Here is a 5,522-nt window from a genome sequence, read left to right as displayed (position 1 = left end):
TCTTTGTGTGCTGAAAATCCTGTTCCTTTTAGCAGAAAGAGTTGGAAATCCTGTATCTTTCAGCAGGCGACGGTGTAGGGAAAATGTAAATTCCCTAGGAAAACCACATAGAAACCTCATTTCCCCCTTACTTTTTGTGTCACCCCCGTGTATTTTGAAACCAGAGACGGAAGAAATGTAAGGGGTAAATGAGGTTTTGTCCCTTCCGCTTGTATGGAGAAACCTCATGAAAATATCATATTTTCCAGAGAAATGTTCCCGCTGGGATCACACATCAGTGTGTGTGTGCAGACCGCTGTTCTACAGTATACATACGTAAGAGGCAGAACAATTCCCCATGCTTACTTAATAGGACGCTACTGACCGCTGTACTAAACCCTTCAGTACCAGATGTCACTTTTCCCTCAGTAATCACCAAAGGAAAACCCGAGGACAGGTCGTCTGTACTCGAGGACGAACCGAGGACGCCACATAGAGAAAATTGTATGGGAGTTCCGCTTTTTCCTTCAGTACAATTCAAATGAAATTTTTTCGAAGTCCCCGGGGATTTACCAAGGGCCTTATACGAAATTGTCGTTTGAGATGTCACCAACCGGTGACATGTCCCTTAGGATTTCACGAGGGACATTCAGAATTTGTCCAATGGGTTGTCACTTAGGAAAATCCATCATCGTGTCACCTTGTGTCATAGGTGATTTCATGGATGACTTTTTAAAAATGTCATCAGCAATTTCATGTACAAAAAAATTCTTTCCTTGCATTATATAAAATAAGAAACATACAAATTTATTTGTAATTTTTATTGGCTCTTTCATTTTATAAATTGTATTTTGTGTTCAATTGTTTTACTTACATTTTCGTACAATTAATTATAAATAATACCCCTTGTTTTTTTTGTTTTTGATTTTTATGTAAGATTGCCGTCCTCATGAATTTGTCCGCGTGAATATTTGACGAAGGATCCTGAAAAAATTAAAGACAGACATATGTTTTAAAAATATGTTTTACTTGTATATTTTTATATTTACCTTTTTAAATCAAGTAGAGACCGCAGCGAGATCCTAAGCATTTTTAGCGCTGGCCACGGGAAATGTGTGTATGTATGTACATTAGGGTGGACTTATTTTGTATGAAATTTCTAAAGCCATGCTCTCACCCCTTCATATATGACTTTTTTGTATCCTTAATCCATAAAAGAAAGAAAAAGTAAAAAAAAAATAGTTTTTTTTTTTTAAGTCCACCCTAATGTACATATTGCAAGAATTTTTCTACCCAGAAACAATAGCAAACCGGACATAAACCTACCGGTTATTTTAATTAATATCAACTGCATATATGTAAATGAATTAAAATGCCACTTACCTAACTTTTAATACAATTGGTAAACACTTGTACAATTTTTTAAATCGCCAATTACAAATTGTCTACGCACGTTGTTCTCTTCGATTGACAGTCAAAAAATACAGCCAGTCATGATTTTGCTTTCCCGTTTTCTTTTGATTCATCATCGCTTTTACCGCGTGCCAATGCTTCTATGTATACCCTTTCTATTGAGTAAAAGCACAAATAATTTTTGTGGAGATACAACTTTTAATATTTTATTATTTAAAAAATATTATGGACCAATTGAAAAATGAAATGGCATACACATTTCGCTGCGTCACACAAATTTTATTCCACTACATTGTTCGGGTCATTCATTAGTGCAATTTTTTCTCAGCATATACAATTTTACGTAGGTGCGAGCAAGACAGATATATGTCGGCTGCAATAAGCAATCAATGAGCAAATTGTAAAAACCGATGGGCACTTTTGGTATTTTTTTTTTTAGTATTGTAAAATGCCTCAATACGGTACTACCTGAACCGATGAGCAATGAGCAAAATTGAATCTAAAAAGTACAATTTTGCTCATTTATTAGAGCTACTGTGAAATGGGATCAATAATAAAAATTGATTTGATTTTTTTTGGTTGAATTGCCAAACCTTTTGCGTCTAATAAGGTGCTATAAACAAATATGAACAATACAAAAATTATTTTAGTGGCCTAATTACTCCGTTGCCAACTAAAAATAACTCGCATATTTCTATATAAAGACATAACTGCGTCTATAAATTTATATAAAATTGCCTTCCTAAAAATTAATGCCGGGTATGATAAAATTAAAAACAATTACAGATGTACTTTAAAAAGCCCAAAACAATTTAAAAACTTGGTAAAAGTGTCTGATTTTTTGGCAACACACACTATTAATTTTACAGCCTTCAACCTTAATGATTTAACCAGTCAAAGTTATTTGAATTATAAAGTTTAAATTTAACGTCTAAATTTTAAGTGACCATGCCATCTTATCCAAACAAATCCCAAAAATAGCATATATATTTGTCCCTTTCTAAGCCTCCAATGAATGCTCTAATGAATGAGCCAAACAATGTAGTGGAATAACCGCATAACTGAACATAACTGTAAGGCGAAAAAGAGAATGACGGACCGGCCGAAATTTGTCACTGCTAGCGTCGAGTGCAGGCAAATTATAAGACAAGGAAAGAGAGCGCAATATATAAATATCAGCCTCTCTTTCTTTCAGGTACACGCTGCGCCGACTGCTCTGCTGACGTCGACAGCGGCCGAGCGTTTGGCCTAAGGAATTGTCCCCGACATGGGACGCCAGAACTGAAGGGAAGATACACCCTTGCACTACATCATTTTAAAGGTATTTTGAAATACTATAAACGCCTTCTGAGCGTAATTTGTCGAAATAGAGAGAACGCTATAGTCGGGTTGGTGTGCCGATTATGTAATACCCGTCACTCAGCTAAAGGGAGTGCGAGGGAGATGGATATATAACATTTTTTTGATTGCGCATAACTTTTTAATAAATGGTCCGATTTGAAAAATGTCTTCTACATTTCGATAAATATAGGTATACACAACAAAATTGCATTTATACTTCACGGAAATGTGGGCGCCAGACACATTTTAAAATCGTTAGTGGGCGATTGTGGGCGTAAGAGGAGGCGTGGCGCTCGGCTGAAATAAACGCGTGGAAAGCCCAAGAATATGTGTGGGAAATCTCAACCTTCTAGCTTTTGTAGTTTCGGAGATCTCAGCGTTCATACGGACAGACAGACGGACACGGCTATATCGACTCGGCTAGTGACCCTGATCAAGAATATATATACTTTATAGGGTCGGAAATGCTTCTTTCTCCCTGTTACATACTTTTGCACGAATATGCGTACGGGTATAATTTAGCAACATTTTCTTAAAAATATGAAAGTTTTATTGTTTATAGACAATTTTTTTTTAAATACCCATATATGGGTTAACTTTTGATACACTAATAACAAAATGGAATAGTACATTTAAATATCCTCCTATTGAATCCAAATATTTGGTATTTAAATTTAATACAAAAAATATTGTATTAAATACCAAACATATTAAAATGCCTAGTTTAATATTAAAATATTTAAATCCATGAAGGATTTATTTATTTGAAAAAGTTTTATATTTATTGTTAATATTTTCAGAATTAAAAAAAACCGTATTGAAATTAAAAAGGTTTCATATTAATTTTGCCTATTCAAAATATTAAAAAAAAATATTTAAAATAAATTATTTTAAATAGAATTTGCATATGGAAAATGATATTTTTTAAGTTGTAGAAAGTTTTAAATGTTCGCGAACATGTTAACTTCACATTTAAGTTGAACTTATGCACTCCCGCGTAAGATGGTGCGATGGCGCAATTGGGAAGGCGTCTGCCTCTAATGCGGGAGGACCCGGGTTCAAAACCCAACTAAAGCAGAGTAAGTTAAAAGTTTTTATGATGATTTCTCTAACACTTCCGTAACAATTTGAAAAACAATACTGTATTAAAAAGTTGTTAATATTTGAACCGGTATTTGAACCTCATACCTCCGAGCACAAAATAGTAGCAGAGCAAGCACACTTGGCCCCTATGCCACGCCCATATTATTTTCTTTCGTGACAAAATGCTTCTGTTTTCTTCTTTAAAGTAAATATTTTCATATTTAAATTTAATACTGAAAGAAAGTTAATATGAACATAGCTAACAAAGACCGCAATGGATCAAAATCAAAGCGAAAAATATTTGGATTCAATATGAAATCTTTGGATTTACTACGTTTTTTTATCAGTGTAAGTATCAAGATCGTAATTTCCCTCCGAATATAAAAAATTATTTGTTTGTAGTTTTTTTAATTTTTGTTAAACAAAAAGTTTTTAGTATTGTTTATGGGCATGTGCTATTTTTTAGGTAGTGGACTATATTTCACGCTACTAATTCCTTAAAATTTATGGCCTAAAATTAAACATTTATGGCCATTTTTACTATTTTTAAGTCCACAATGGTCTTAAATCGCCATTTTAGGCAATGTAGTCCATGTTTCATAAAATCTAGGAATTTTTTTTCTGAGTGTATACTTACTTTTTCAAACAGACTGTTCAAAAGTTTGGTGGGCTGGTTTATTTATAAAATGGGAAACCTGATATTTAAAAGTAGTATTTATTTTGTTAAATGTACATTTACTTATCGTCATTAAGGGCCGGTTTCTCGAGTGCCGGCTAACATTTCTCGAACAGATAAAGTCCCTGCTAAGGCATTTTGGCTTTCTCGAGCATCAATGTGAGAGCTAACTTTGACAAGGACTCGGAGTCCCTGTTAAGCGTTTTCGACTCGATAGAATGACAGCTGATTTCCCAAAGCCAACTAAGAAGAAGAAACGAAATCACAGCTGACTTTTCCTTTGAATTATACCCAAACATGATGAAATAATCGAAGCACGCCATTTTTTGCGCTTTACAGCACAATTCTGTGCGTTTACAGCACTCTGTAATTGTTTCTCGTTCAGATAAATTAAAGCAGTCGAGAAAGCGGATTTGCTTTTACGAACAGTTTATCTGGTATTTAAGTTTTTAGAACAGATAGCTACACTTATAAAAAAAAATCGAATAATTTCCGTTAAATCTAGAAAATTTTTTCTTGAATTTTTGCCAAAGGAGACCTCGCCTTTGTTTCAAGAAATGTTTTTTATTGAAAGGCACCTTTGAAACAAGAAAAAATATTTCTTGAAACAAGAAATTAAATTTCTTAAAGCAAGAAATAGTTTTTTAGAAACCCACCATTAAAAGAAGAAAAAATATTTCTTGAAACAAGAAAGGCGATTCTTGTTTCAAAGGTGCTTTCTTTCTTGTTTCAAGAAATTAAATTTCTTGTTTCAAGAAAGGGTTTTTTAGAAAGAAACCTTTTAAACAAGAAAAGTTCTTTCTTGTTCAAATTTCCTTTCAAAAAATTTTATTTCTTAATCTTGAAAAAATAAAATGTAACTTGGTTTTTTCTTTTGCATATTATATTTAATTACATTTAAAACATTTAACACTTAACATTTAAACATTTTTAAATAACACATTTTTATTATTACCCAAGGTCTGTTGAACTTCATATGACCTAAGGTGATCCATTTTCTTCGCCTTTCCTCATCTAGAAAAAAAGAGTT

The 5,522-nt window shown here is 33.2% G+C and overlaps 1 long non-coding RNA gene across 2 annotated transcripts; it reads right to left on the bottom strand.

The window, feature by feature from the left end:
- Positions 1-431: 431 nt before the first annotated feature.
- On the bottom strand, positions 432-2,374 carry LOC138912462 (uncharacterized). Of its 2 annotated transcripts, none has more exons than XR_011418007.1 (3): positions 1,363-2,374; positions 1,029-1,301; positions 432-963 (listed from the first exon to the last, which is right to left on the bottom strand). It is a non-coding gene; the product is annotated as an uncharacterized lncRNA (long non-coding RNA). The 2 variants fall into 2 exon arrangements; XR_011418008.1 differs by having other exon boundaries at positions 1,029-1,182; positions 1,363-2,372.
- Between the last annotated feature and the right edge of the window lie 3,148 nt (positions 2,375-5,522).

The sequence above is a fragment of the Drosophila takahashii genome, chromosome 2R (genome assembly GCF_030179915.1).
Source record: "Drosophila takahashii strain IR98-3 E-12201 chromosome 2R, DtakHiC1v2, whole genome shotgun sequence".
In the NCBI taxonomy this organism is placed as follows: Eukaryota; Metazoa; Arthropoda; class Insecta; order Diptera; family Drosophilidae; genus Drosophila; species Drosophila takahashii.
This window is presented reverse-complemented; position numbering and strand designations above follow the sequence as displayed.